Source organism: Canis lupus, chromosome 15 (assembly GCF_003254725.2).
Source record: "Canis lupus dingo isolate Sandy chromosome 15, ASM325472v2, whole genome shotgun sequence".
NCBI classification, from domain to species: Eukaryota; Metazoa; Chordata; class Mammalia; order Carnivora; family Canidae; genus Canis; species Canis lupus.
The window spans coordinates 34,226,821-34,240,618 of record NC_064257.1 but is presented as its reverse complement, the minus strand read 5'-3'; the positions used below and the strand labels follow the sequence as shown (position 1 = coordinate 34,240,618).

At 45.6% G+C, this 13,798-nt stretch overlaps 3 long non-coding RNA genes across 4 annotated transcripts in view; 1 reads left to right on the top strand and 2 right to left on the bottom strand.

Annotated features, from left to right (window-relative positions):
• Nucleotides 1-1,701, top strand: LOC125752509 (uncharacterized). Its single transcript, XR_007402193.1, has 2 exons — nucleotides 1-262; nucleotides 515-1,701. It is a non-coding gene; the product is annotated as an uncharacterized LOC125752509 (long non-coding RNA).
• An 82-nt stretch (nucleotides 1,702-1,783) lies between these two features.
• LOC112654539 (uncharacterized) lies at nucleotides 1,784-5,030 on the bottom strand. Of its 2 annotated transcripts, XR_003133094.3 has the most exons (3): nucleotides 4,948-5,030; nucleotides 3,448-3,895; nucleotides 1,784-3,100 (listed from the first exon to the last, which is right to left on the bottom strand). It is a non-coding gene; the product is annotated as an uncharacterized LOC112654539 (long non-coding RNA). The 2 variants fall into 2 exon arrangements; XR_003133095.3 differs by lacking the exons at nucleotides 1,784-3,100; nucleotides 4,948-5,030 and adding an exon at nucleotides 4,364-4,904 and having other exon boundaries at nucleotides 3,353-3,895.
• Nucleotides 5,031-7,714: 2,684 nt separating this feature from the next.
• The window catches only part of LOC125752508 (uncharacterized), a 28,152-nt gene continuing 22,068 nt past the window's right edge, over nucleotides 7,715-13,798 (bottom strand). Inside the window, exon 5 of the long non-coding RNA XR_007402192.1 lies at nucleotides 7,715-7,950. This is a non-coding gene — a long non-coding RNA (uncharacterized LOC125752508). The remainder of the gene's footprint in view (nucleotides 7,951-13,798) is intronic.

Below are 13,798 nucleotides of genomic sequence, written 5' to 3'. Positions count from 1 at the left end.
GGCACAATTGATTGAATCATTGGCCATGTGATTAAACTCAATCCCTAGCTTTCCTCCTCTCCCCAGAGGCTGGACTGACTCACAGCCCCAACCTTCTAATCATACAGTTGATCTTTCTGGTGACCAACTCCCATTCTGAGTCATCTTATCTTTCAGTTCAAACTCAGGTGTGATCCAAGAGGCTCATGAGTAACAAAGACATTCCTATTACATGGAGAATTCCAAGGACTTTGAGTCTCCCTCCCAGGAATCCGGGACAAAGGTAAGTCAAATTCTCAACTTTATAATAGATGGGTTATCTATACAAAGGGTTTTTTGTTTGTTTGTTTGTTTAGAGTTGGATAAATTAAAGTCTGTTTTCTATTTAATCTGGTGAATTAATGTCAAGAAATAAAACAAGGGATTACAATGAGGGTATTGCTGTTAGAAGATTGCCAATGGATTTAGCATACTGTTTTGTTTCTTTGTTTTTTTTAATTTAAATTCAATTAATTAACATATAATGTATAATTAGTTTCAGAGGTAGAAGTCAGTGATTCATCTGTTTTCTATCAGAGATGAAGCTCTTCCAGTGAAACCAGAACAGAGTCTTCTGTACCTTTCCTATACACATGAAGCCTTCCACTAAGCAGCCTTCCATCTTAGCAGAAATACCATTTGAACACTTTGATTTTCATATGGGAATGTGATCTCTACCACGGACCCATGTGGTTCCCAAAGTAGATAAACATACCTGTGATCCAAGCATATGCTACTACTACTAACTGCTAACATTACTGAGTGCTTACCATGTCCCAGGGACTGTATAAAGAGTGCCATGGACATTATTTTGTTGTGACCAAGATTGCGAATCCAAGAAACCACCAAGGAGCTGACACCGATGCAAGCGCATGAGGGTTTATTAGCAAGCTCGAGCTTGGGTCCAAGTATACCTGACTCAGCGGAGCAGGGACTTGGACCCGAAGTGGGTTACAGCTGGGTTTTTTATAGGCTGGTCTAGGGGATTTTCAGAAGGGGTGGAGGAATTTCTCAAGTTCTGTTTATATTCTGATGTGGGGCTTTCAAGGGCATTGAGCTCTGTTCTCATTCTAATATGGGACTTTCTACCATGGAAGTGGGCTCTGTTGTCTTTCTGATATGGAATTACCTGCCGAGGACATTGAGGACATTGTGCAGTTTTTCCCATAAAGTTCAGCTCTTATTCACAGGGGCCCAAGATGAATGTACTTGTGCTAATGCTAAACTTTAGGTGGGATGGCCTTAATTTTTCCTGGCCTCCACATTTCCCCCTCTCAGAGGAACCTAAGGAAGGACCCAATCATGGGTCCAGGCTGGTCTCAGAGTGAGCCAGTGGGAATGATTAAATCATGATTCAAACCAATCTTGTTGCTGTTCTCGCTCCCGTTTACATCTAGCCAAACCTTTTCTGACTTTTGCCATAGATTCCCGGACTATTCCTGAGTGGTCAGTAAAGAAGCATTACTCCTCATTTGGGGCAACACATAACCCCCCCTTGCTTGCAAAAGCCTCTCTACAGTTAAGATGCTCCCATTTTGGGGATCCCTGAGTGGCTCAGCGGTTTGGTGCCTGCCTTTGGCCCAGGGCACAATCCTAGAGTCCCAGGATCGAGTCCCGCGTCGGGCTCCCAGCATGGAGCCTGCTTCTCCCTCCTCCTGTGTCTCTGCCTTTCTCTCTCTCTCTGTCTATCATGAATAAATAAATAAATCTTTAAAAAAAAAAAAAGAAAGATGCTCCCATCTTTTTAACCCTTACTTTTATTTATTTTTTTTTTAAAGATTTTATTTATTTATTCATGATAGTCATACAGAGAGAGACAGAGAGGCAGAAACACAGGTAGAGGGAGGAGCAGGCTCCATGCAGGAAGCCTGACGTGGGATTCGATCCCGGGTCTCCAGGATCGCGCCCCGGGCCAAAGGCAGGCGCCAAACCGCTGCGCCACCCAGGGATCCCAACCCTTACTTTTAAGGCAAGGCTGAATTGGGTGCACATTTTTAAATGGCTAACGGGGAAGCAACATTAGTGGGGTAAGTGAGAACGGCACAGTCTTAGCTTTAGGGGGTTGTCCTTGTCTGGTTGGCCTTTCCATTCTGGAACAAAGTCCTTGAGAATGGCTCAGCTGGTCAGATGTGGGTGTAGTGGACCCAGGGAGTAATCCTGTCGACCTTGAGAGCGGTGTGAGTGGTCAGGATCATGATGTAGGGTCCCTTCCAGAGAGGTTGAGGTGTCTGGTGTTGGTATCTCCGCACATACACCCAGTCACTCGGCCGGTATTGATGGGGGCCCGGGGGTGGCCCAGTCTCATAGAGGGCCCTCAGCTTAGGCCACACTTGCTCATGGGTTCATTTTAACATTTGGAGGGAGAAAAGGAGTTGGTGATCAACTTCAGCAAGCACCTTGGGTTTTAAATTGGGGATAATAGGTGGAGGAAAACCGTACATGATCTCGTAGGGAGTCAGTCCCATCTTATATGGGGAGTTCCTCACCCTATACAGGGCGAAGGGGAGGAGAGTCGCCCAGTCCCCACCAGTCTCCAGGGCTAATTTAGTTAAGGTCTCCTTTAATGTTCTGTTCATCCTCTCTACCTGTCCTGAGCTCTGGGGCCTGTATGCACAATGTAATTTCCAATCTGCCCCAAGTACTAGTGCCACTCCCCGTGTTACCTTAGAGATGAATCCTGGGCCGTTGTCTGATCCAATCTTAACAGGAAAACCATACCTCGGTAAGATGTCTTCCAGCAGTTTCTTGGTCACGGTCTGTGCTGTTTCATGTTTGGTGGGAAATGCCTCTGTCCATCCTGGCGGACAGTTTGCGGTTGTGGGATCCTCTGCTCTGCAGATCTGGGCTTTTTTAGCTGAGGCCCAGTATCCTAGAGCCGCTATGGTTTGGAGCAAGTCCCTGGTGCTTCACAGGCATGTGTCCTGGTCCTCCGCCGCCAACAGGATATCAAATGAGGATGCTTGGAATGGAACTCACCCAAGTCTTCGTGTAAGGCCTCATTGAAGATGGTCGGTGAATTTTTGAATCCTTGTGGTAGTTGAGTCCAGGTGAGCTGGCCATTGGTGCCTTTCTCAGGGTCCATCTATTCAAAGGTGAAGAGGTTTTAAATTGGGGATAATAGGTGGAGGAAAACCATAAACCAAATGTTGTGCCCCAGTGTCCACTAGGAATTCAACAGGTTGCTCCTCCACTCAGAGTTACCCTGGGCTTGGGGAGGGGTGCCAAACCCCGACTCCCCTAGTCGTCCATATCCTCCATCTCCAAGATCTTGGCAGGGGCCTTAGGTCTTTTTTTTAAGACCTAAGTAACTAAGACTTAGTTACCTAAGTAACTGGTCTTTTACCCAGTGGCCCTCTTCTTTGTAATAAGCAGATTGGTTTTTGTTCAGCTTAGGGCGCTCCCGACGGGGACCAGGGCCATCCTCCTTACCTGTCCCTGAAGCCAGCTTCTTGAGGTGCCTCCGTCTTTCCTGTGGGTCATCCATGGTTGTGGCCAGCAGGATCTTGGCTAGGTTTCAGGTCTGCCGGTCACTTAGTTTGGTTTGTTGCTAGACTCTTTCTGCTACTGTAAGTCCTACAAGCTCTTCTCTCCTAGTATTCTCTCTAAGAAGGCTGCTGGACTCTCATCCTTACCCTGTCTTACATAACCATACCTCAGCCAGATGGGCAGGCTTGCGCGCGGCAGCCTGGAGACCTGCGCCTAGAGTCTAGCGGTGGACCCGGAGTCTATCCTTACCTTCAGCCAAGTTGTGCACTTTGGGGGGTAAAAATGGTTTTAGCCAAGGAGGGGAATTCTCGATCACGTCCTGCCAGAACAGGATGTTGGGCACCTGGTCAGGGTGGCCATCCGGTTTGTCCCTGAAGATCACGGCCTTAACCTGTAAGATAATAGGTAGGTGGAAAGTTCCTTCTCAGGGCCATCCCACGCCAAAGGTTGGCCATTCTGACATGCAGTAAGTTTGAAATTTCCCTCTCCTTATGTAAACAGTTATAACAGATAACAAAGACACAGTAACACAAACAAACGCACAAACAGTTAACTAGGCCATAGTAACACAGACAAACTTTCCAGTGCGGCCACAGAGACCAGACAGAAAGTAATCCGAAGGGCTGACAGCCAGCCCTCCTTACAGATGAGGACCCCCGTCCTCCTTACAGATGAGGACCCCGTCCTCCAGGCCCGGGCAAGGGACGTCTCCTCAAGACCCCCGGTCAATGGCCCACCAGCGTGTGCACCTAAGCCAATGCTGACCCAATACAGATTGGAATTCCTACAGGTAAAAAGTACAATTTAGAGCACTCAGAGAATATGCGCACAAAAGGTGGAAAAAGTTGAGTACACTCACCACGCGTGAAACCCTCTGGATGGGGTCCTGGAGGTCTCTTGGATCCCGGATGAGCCCCCAAATGTTGTGCCCAAGATTGCGAATCCGAGAAACCACCAAGGAGCCGACACCGATGCAAGCGCATGAGGGTTTATTAGCAAGCTCGAGCTTGGGTCCAAGTATACCCGACTCAGCGGAGCAGGGACTTGGACCCGAAGTGGGTTACAGCTGGGTTTTTTATAGGCTGGTCTAGGGGATTTTCAGAAGGGATGGAGGAATTTCTCAAGTTCTGTTTACATTCTGATGTGGGGCTTTCAAGGGCATTGAGCTCTGTTCTCATTCTAATATGGGACTTTCTACCATGGAAGTGGGCTCTGTTGTCTTTCTGATATGGAATTACCTGCCGAGGACATTGAGGACATTGTGCAGTTTTTCCCATAAAGTTCAGCTCTTATTCACAGGGGCCCAAGATGAATGTACTTGTGCTAATGCTAAACTTGAGGTGGAATGGCCTTGATTTTTCTCAGCCTCCACAATTTAATCCTCACCACAAACGTTTGAAATAAGCATTATAATCACCCTCATTTTATACGTAAGTAACTGACCTGACATCACATGGCTCTCAGAAGTGGTGGTGTTCAAACCCAGATGTGTGACTCCTTTAACCACTGCACTTGAACCCATTCCTGCAAAGAGCCCAGTGAAAAGGAGATGAGATTTAAGGAGGGAATTGAAGAGATGTGGTATCTATTTATTCATCTATATATTCTCAGTGCTCTTGCGTGGAAGCTTTCATATCTATACCACACACCTCAAAGACTACTGTCACTAAATTGTCTTTTAATATTGTTGCCTGACTTTTATAATGCTGGGTACAAGAAAAAGAGCTTAAATTCTGAATTCTTGGTGAAACTGTTGGGGAAGACACTGAATGATCCAATGGGCAACTGTGCCCTACAGATTGCACCCTCTGGAAAGTTCTCTGCGTTTTCTACAAGGTAAAAAAACTTCTTTCTCTTGAAAAATTATTCCAAATCCATTGTTTCCAATGATGTTTGTATCTGCTGCCATGTTGCACAAAATTTTAAATATAAATTTTATGCTCTAGTAGAGCAATTATAGTGACTCTCTGATGGCCAGAACATTTGCTTTATTTTTTATTTTTGCTTAATCCCACTTTATCTGTTTTTATTCTCATTTTATTGAAATCCTATTTTGGGCACATTACTAAAACAAACCCTCAAGTTATTTTAGACTAGAGTAAAAACAAACATTCTTGATATTTGGTGATTATTATAAATCCCATCTATGAATGACCAAATTTTATGTTAATAAAATAAAATCAACATTAAAATCATACTGAACTTACTGTAATCTTTCTCCAATTATTTGAATTGCATTTTGGGATCTTTCCATAATTCCAGAATATTATTTTTATGAATTATTAACTATCAAGTAAATATCAATTAATGTCAACTGTATAGAAGCATAGATATGCTGGTTAAATATTTCTAATTGATTATGTAATAGAAATTATGAATATTTATATACTGATTTCATTCAGTAAGGACTGAATATTTCTATGTATCAAGTAAAGCAAGTTTATATTCTAAGGGGGAGTTGTTATGGTCTGAGTTGTGTCTCTCCCATCCCCATTCACATGTCCCAACTCATAGTACGTCAGAATGTGATCTTCTTTGGAGAAAGATAGTCTTTCCAGAGGTAGTTAAGTAAAAATGAGGTCATTGGAGTGGGCCCTAAAACAATATGACTGGTATCCTTATAAACAGGAAATTCAGACAGAGGCACACCTAGAAGGAGGACAATATGAAGAGGCATGGGGAGAAGAAAGCCATCTACAAGCCAAGGAGAGGGTATGGAACAGATTCTTCCATCACAGCCTCAGAAAGAACCAACTCTGCCAACACCTTCATTTTGGAATTCCAGCCTCCCGAGCGATTAGCCAGTGAATTTCTGCTTAAGCCACCCAGCCCGTGATACTTTTTACAGCAGCCCCAGCAAACTCATACAAGAGGAAGAGGTTCTGAGATGACAAAGAAGTTAATGAGCTCCCAGAAGAGAAAAGCAGGCAGTTTGGCTGGAGCCCAGTGAGCAAGGGAGAGAGAGGGGGGCAAGGTTGAGGGCACGTCTATAAACATTTACCTGAGTCCAAAGCCAGGGCCTGTGAATGTGGTATGGGATAAGCTACTGTAAGAAAGAGGCTTTAAAATATCACGGCCTAAATAGGGTAAAAGTTTTTCTTCCATCCAGCGGACCAAGGGAAGATGAGAGGTCTAGGGCTGCTGGAACCAGATGCTGCCACAGAGGTCTACCATTGTCAACGTGTGGCTTCCTTCTCTGGTCCAAGGCCAGTGCTCTCGTTGGTGCCATACCCCAGCCAGCGACAGGAGGAGGAAGGAAAAAAAATGCAAGTGTGGTGCTTCCATACAAAAATAAAAATGTGATTTGGAAGCTGTCCACAGGGTTTCTGCTCCCAGCCGTGGGCCAGAGCTCAGCCAGGTGACCACACTCATTGTCATGGAGTCTAGGACGCATGGTGGCTACTAGCTGCTGCTCGAGGATCTTATTTCTAAGAATTCCTTGCTAACTCAGAAAGCTGTGTTTCTACGAGTAAGAGAGAGGGGTGCCTGGGTGGCTCAGGGGGCTAAGGTGCTAAGTCTTGATTTCGGCTCAGGTCTCGCTCTTAGGGCCGCACATCTAGCTCCATGCTCAGGGCAGAGTCTGAGTATTCTCACTGTCTCTCTCTCTCCCCTGCTCTCTAAAATAAATAAATAAATCTTAAAATAATAATAATAATAATAATAATAATAATGTACAAGAAAGAAGGAGCAGCCTCTGGGGAACAGTCTCTGTCCCAGCTTGACCTTAGTTAGCTGCAAGGCTGGACACGGCTCACCCTCTTCCCCCAAGGCTCCAGGACAGTAGGGGTGACATTCAGAGCAGACTGTTCCTTATCTTTTATCATCTCTTCAATGATTTTCCGAGAATAGCTCTCCGAACGAGATTGGTGACCAGACAGCAGGGGCCAAGCCTTGTCTCTCCTTCGCTCCCTGGAAAATCCCTCTGCAGTGATCCCTCCCGAGGCCCGGGTTTTCTGCCATCTGGGCCTCGGCTCGTGTGCCCCGGGCCTGCGGGCCGCCAGAGGCAGGCCGTTGAGGTGTTGGCACGCTTTGCAGCTCTTCAGCACTCTGAACTTCTCCTGCGTGTCAGGAGCACTTATTAATATCAGTGCTAATAATAGCACCTAGCAGGGGTGGGCCGGGGACTTGTGAGAAGGCAGCGCTTCCCATTACCGGGCTTTCAGTGTTCCCTGGAACATGACAGGCGGGGATAAATTCAGACTTGCCTTTTCAGTGCTCTTGCTCGGGTTACTGATCCCATTACTAGAAGGCCTTCTTCGCTGGCATCCGGAGAAACAGGCAGCAAATACAGGCCGTAGGGTGTTCTCATGGTCCGTTTCTGCTGGCTGACATGGAAACGTCTGGACTCCGGGCAAGACCAAGTTTCTAACTCTGTAGCCCGAGGTCATCTTGAAATGGGGTGGGCATAAAGGCTGAGGACAGGCTGGATCTTACTTGGCTTCTCACCTGCAAAAGGGAAAAGGATGAGCAGAGAAAGCAAAATTACCCACCTTTGGGAACTATACCCCTATCTCTCATTCTTTGGCTTTGAAATCTCGTCTAGAATTGTCTACACTGATGTAAATCGCTGACCTTACTGAACCCAGGTTTAGGTCAAGAACTCTGTGGGGAGCTTGTCATGCATTATCCCCCCCCCCTTTTTTTTTATTCATGAGAGAGACACACAGAGAGAGGCAGAGACACAGGCAGAAGGAGAAGCAGGCTCCCTGCAGGGAACCCGAAGTGGAACTCCATCTCAGGACCCCGAGATCACACTCTGAACTAAAGGCAGATACTCGACCACTGAGGCACCCAGGCACCCGGAAGCTATCTTTCCCTGAGCACCCCTGTCAGTTAGGTCCCACGCTAGACTCTCTTGCCTGCCTGTTCTCATGTCAACCCCAAACTCACTCGGTGAGGGAAGTGGCCTAACTCCTATTTTTACAAGTGTGGACACTGAGGTAGGGTAGCTCGAAGGCCTACTCAAAGGCAATCTGGCTTGTACCTGGAATATTTAGTCTCTGATGCTCATGTTCTTGCCTCACCTTGGTTACCAATTCACTCTACTATCTCAAAGGGGGAAAATTCTTGGCCCCATGTTCATGTTTAAAACATGGAGGTTAGACCAGACCAGTGTTTTCTAGCTGTGCTCCGAGGTGGTTATACGACCACAGGGCACTGAGCAGCTCAGACTTGGATGTAGGCCTTAGTTCTTAAAACCACTTAAGCATTTAGCAAATTTATTGAGCAACTACTACGTGTTGGGCGTTGTTCTAGCCAAAAGGGGATAAATCAAGAACAAAGCCTCTGATCTCAGGGAGGCAGGGGCTAGAGGAGAGACATACTCGTACAAGTAAGACAATAATGTCAGTGTTAAACCTGGGGAGGGAAATCATTAGGGTGCTGTTACAGAAAAGAAGAGGGGTGCTTTAATTAGTGTGGCCAGGGAAAGCTTCTTTGAGTTAAAATTTGAAAAGAGAGGAGCTGGGACAGGAGCATTCCAGGCAGAGGAAACAGCAAGCGCCAAGGTCCTGAGGCAAGACACAGTTTGGGCCAATCAAGACATAGAAATAAGCCCTTTTGTGCCGATATACAGTGGCTGAGGGGGCAAGTGGACAAAGGAAAGAAGAAAGAAATCACACAGAACCTATAAGGATTTGGGAGTAAGGAGTAAGTGATAATCACTACTAATAATACTAATTTTAATTTCATAACATTAATTTTAGTAATTACTAATAATATATTTACTACTAAAATTACCAATAATGTGCAAAACCTGGATTTACCACAGAGGCAGAAAATGCAGGTTCTCACTCTCACAGCTTCTCTTGCAAGGCTGGCAATGCCATCTAACCCAGTATCAGTAAATTAAACCGGAGGGGAACTTTGCTGGGGTAATCCTGGGCAGATAAAATTTTGTGAGGAAAGAAAGGACAAGCAGAAAAGCTGCATCTCCTTCTTCCTACGTTTCCTTGTGTTTTTGTTGAAACATGATGTAGGGAGCCTTGGCAGCCCTCTTGCAATAATGAGGGAGGGTGCCAAGAGATTCTCAGAGAAGTCCTGACACGGTACAGCCACTGATCCTGCTTGGAACCACCTCCCTCTGGACCAGGGTGGTGGTTATGTGAGAAAAATAAATCTCTTAGGGTGCCTGGGCGGCTCAGTCAGCTAAGCATCTGCCTTTGGCTCAGGTCATGATCTCAGGGTCCTGGGATCAAGCCCCACATCGGCTCCCTGCTCAGTGGGGAGTCTGCTTCTCCCTCTTCCCTCTGCCTGCTGCTCCCCCTACTTGCATGCATGTGTGCTCGCTCTCGCTCTCTCTCTCTCTTAAATAAATAAAAATCTTAAACAAAAATCTCTTTAATTTAAGCCAATCATAGCTGGATACTTTGTTAGGCAACTGGGAACATTCCAATACATCCCTGCTCCCATCCCCTTCCTCCTATTCCCCTCCCCTTTGGAAAGAATCAGAAACCCCTCTACACCTGCCCAGGAATGCCCACAAATCCTCCAACAGAAGACAAGGCCCTGCATTTCTAAGATGACCTGTCTTAGGTCTGGTTTGCCCAGGATTCTTCTGAGACAGTTCTGGTTTGTTCCTGTTGTTCTGGTGTAATTTTAAAGAGCACTAAAAATATTCCTGGATGGATGACAAATAATATGGCCACTGTATTACTTTTTCAAAGAGAAAAGGCTGAAGTGTGAATACCATTCCAAGGAAGAGAGAGAGAGCACCTAGCTTTCAGTTTGCAATAAAGGAGTAAATGGTTCACAGCAGCATTTTGGAAGCGGGAGAGGAAAGTAGGGCGGTGGTGGTAGGGGTCCCCCATGGAGGGAGGAGGCCCGGAAATAAGAAACTGGGAACTCTAAGGGCAAACTGCACCCACTTCCTACATTTTCAGGGATCCACCCTGCTCCTAAGAACATGTGAAGCCTTTGTTGCTGTGTTGTTCTTTATTTTCTCTCACGTACCCAAACCACCTTCCACCAGCGCCCAGGGAGGGGCTCAGGGGAGCCCACCCTTTGCCAAAGGAATCTCACACTCTTGCCTGTGTTTTATTTTATTTTTGTCCAAACCCAGGAACTCCCTGTTTCTCTGAAATCTTTCCAAGGTCCCCACAAGATTGACACCGGTGTGATGGGAAGTGATAAAGCCCCTCTCACTCACAGTTTCAAATCTCCCTTTGCCAGACCTTTCCTGACCCCAAATCTGGCCTGAAAATCAGGCCTGCCTCCGCGCCTCCCCCATCTAGTTGAGTGAGCCTCACCTGCCTCCTGTGCTAATAAAAACAAGCCACAAACAGGGCAGTGTATCCATGCTGGCAACAAGTACTAAGTGCATAAATCAGCCTTGATTTGGATTATGTGGGCTCATTATCTGTGAGAAAACCTGGCTGCCCTCTACACCTTTGCCAAAGACGAGCTCTGTGCCTACCATCCCACAACTGCCCCTGGGGAGCTGACTCCAGGAATAGAATGAGCCCCTGTGCTCTCTAGAGCAGCACCAAGAAGTGAGGCAGCCAGCTAGAGAGGCTGTGCTTTCCAGCCCAACCTGCTGGCAGGGGCCGGCAGGGAGAAACCACCTTGGGTGGGAGTGGTTCCAGGGAGACCACCTGATTCTGGAATGGAGACTGTAGGGGAAGGAGGCGAGCTTCTTTCACTCAGCCTTCTGCCTCTGACCATCCTTGTGACAGTCAGGCCTCCGTGCTTACGGGGCTGGGGCCACTGGGGTCGCGGGGAGGCTGGCTGGGGTGGGCGAGGCATCTGGGCTGTGACCTGGGGTCACTACACAGATTTCTTGTCACCTGTAACCTGATCGATGAGAAATTGAAAAGCTCCTGGGTGGAGGCACTTTAACTTCCAAGAGAAAAGCTTTTAATTCATCCAATGACAATCATCTGAGTGCCTACCACTTCCTAGGTACTGAGCTAAGATTGGAGGCTACAAGAGTGAACAAAACATATTCCTGGCCCCTAAGAAACTTTCAATTGCTGGGAATTTTGGACAAGATGATCAGTAGCTACAATAGAGAGTGTTAATACTAGTGGTTAAAAAAAGAAAAAAAAAGAATCATCCAGAAAAACGACTGCATGCCTTTCAATGTCATACTAAAGCATTGTCCAATAGGCTGGCCCATAGGCCACCTGATACCCTTAATTTGGCTATTACGACTGCTTAGGGTCTAGACTTTGAAAAATTAGATCTTAATTTGCAGGAAATTGCTAAGTTGCAAAATGATTTTTGTCTGGTAGAGACATAGATGATTTCCGTCCACTGGAAAAGCCATCTCCTAAGGGTTATGATCTTATCACCTACAGGACATTATCCATTATCTTACATTTTGTTTTGTCTCTAAATTACCACTCTTAGGTCAGCATTCTGTCTTTCACTGGGTGCGTAATAATGGGTTTCTCATATGCCCCTTTTATCCAGCTTTATCACCCTGCTGGTTCCCCTGTAAATAAGGTAAATAAATCTTTGAAATAGGCTCAGGATTTGTTTTATGAGTTGTGCCTTTGACTTCCTGGAAATCTTAATTTGCCACTATCTTAGAGGTAAGGTGCTGAGTGGTCACAGATGAGGGACACCAAACCCAGTCTTGCTGTTTTCGAGATGTTTCAAAGAGAGCTCATCTGAAGTTAGACATGAGAGGCTGAAGGAATTGGTGAAGCAAAGATAGAAGGGGGACATTGTACTCGGTAGAAGGAAAGAGCTTATATAAAGGCCTTTAACACATCATGAAGCCCAAGGATATGAGGGGTGAGAAAGGTAAGCAACAGTCAGATCATGGAGGACCTCAGTGCTGTGCCAAAGAGCTGGTTTTTTATACAGGGGCCATGGAGGAATCACTAGGGAGTTTTGAAACAGGGACAAGACATAGCTGGATTTGACTCCTGGCTTTGCTGTTTCATAACCCAGGTGGAAGTCACATTCATCTGTAGACTAATTGAAGCTTGTGGAGGTTGCTAATAAAAATCTATACAATGCTGGCTCACTCCAGTTTGCCCTGTAACTAGAATTAAAGGTTTATGGGTGAATAGATTCGTGGAGAGATTTCTATCCTCTATACCTCAGCCAGAATGCCCAACAATGGATATTTATCATTTATGAGGTTTTCTTGCTCTATTCCCATCAAAAGTAAAAATAGAAAAACAGACGTGCCAAAAAAGCAAGCCCAACATATTTCAAAATAAAACTCAGAGCAATGGACAAATCAGAGCTGAAGCAAGAGACTCCAGAGACCAGCTATTAGATGAAATTGCTTTGGTCAGAAAGGTTGCTTGCTTCCTTCAAGTTTCCTGGGCCAGATGTTTCCATTTCAGCAATAAATTATAAAGCAATTTTGCATTTTAGCACAAGGGAACATTTATCTGGCTGTGATGTAGTTTGCCAAGGACTTTTCAGCAATCATAGCACTTTTGTTTCTTGCCTTGCAAAAGCCTACAAGGCAGGGAGGATGAGTGCTATCAGGCCCATTTCACAGATGGAGAAGCCAAGGTCCAGAGAGTGCAGTGATTTGCCTGGTTATCAGTTCAAGCTCAAACCAGAGGCTAGAAAAGGGAGACTCTGATGTCAGTGTCCTGACACTACTAGGGGCGTTTTACCTGGCAGGTGTTTCATACATGCAGTGATGCAACAATTCTGTTCTTTCCATTTTAATGTGTATTAAACATATAATGGTACTTGTGTGTGTTTATTTACTTGTTTTTGAAGGCCGCTAAATTAGAAGTTCTGTGGGGGCGGTTTTCTGCATAACAAACAGCCCTCAGATTCAGTGGCTTGTAACCAAGGATTTGTTATTTCTCGTGATTCTGTGAATCAGGAATTTAGTTAGTTCTTATGTTCCACATGATATCAGTAAGGCTCACTCAACTGCTCTCTGTGAAGGTTAATCTAATCTGTGAACTTGGCTGAACTTTGGCACCTAGATATTTGGTGAAACATTGTTCTGCTGTTTCTGTGAATGTGTTTTTGGGTGAGATCAACATTCCAATCAGTGGACTTTGAGTAAAGCAGATCGCCCTCTATAATGCGGGTTGGCCTCATCCAATCAGTTGAAGGTCTGAATAAAACAACATGTGGACCTCCTCCATGCGAGAAGGCATTGTCCACCATATGGTGTCTGAACTTGAACTGCAACATCTGCATTTCCCTGGATCTCTAGTCTGCGGGCCCACCCTGCAGATTTGGACTTGCTAGGCTCCATCATCATGTGAACCATTTCCGTAAATCAATTTTTCTTATATGTTTGTGTGTATATACAAACTGTGTACACACACACGCATATGCCATCAGTTCCATTTCTCGGAAAACC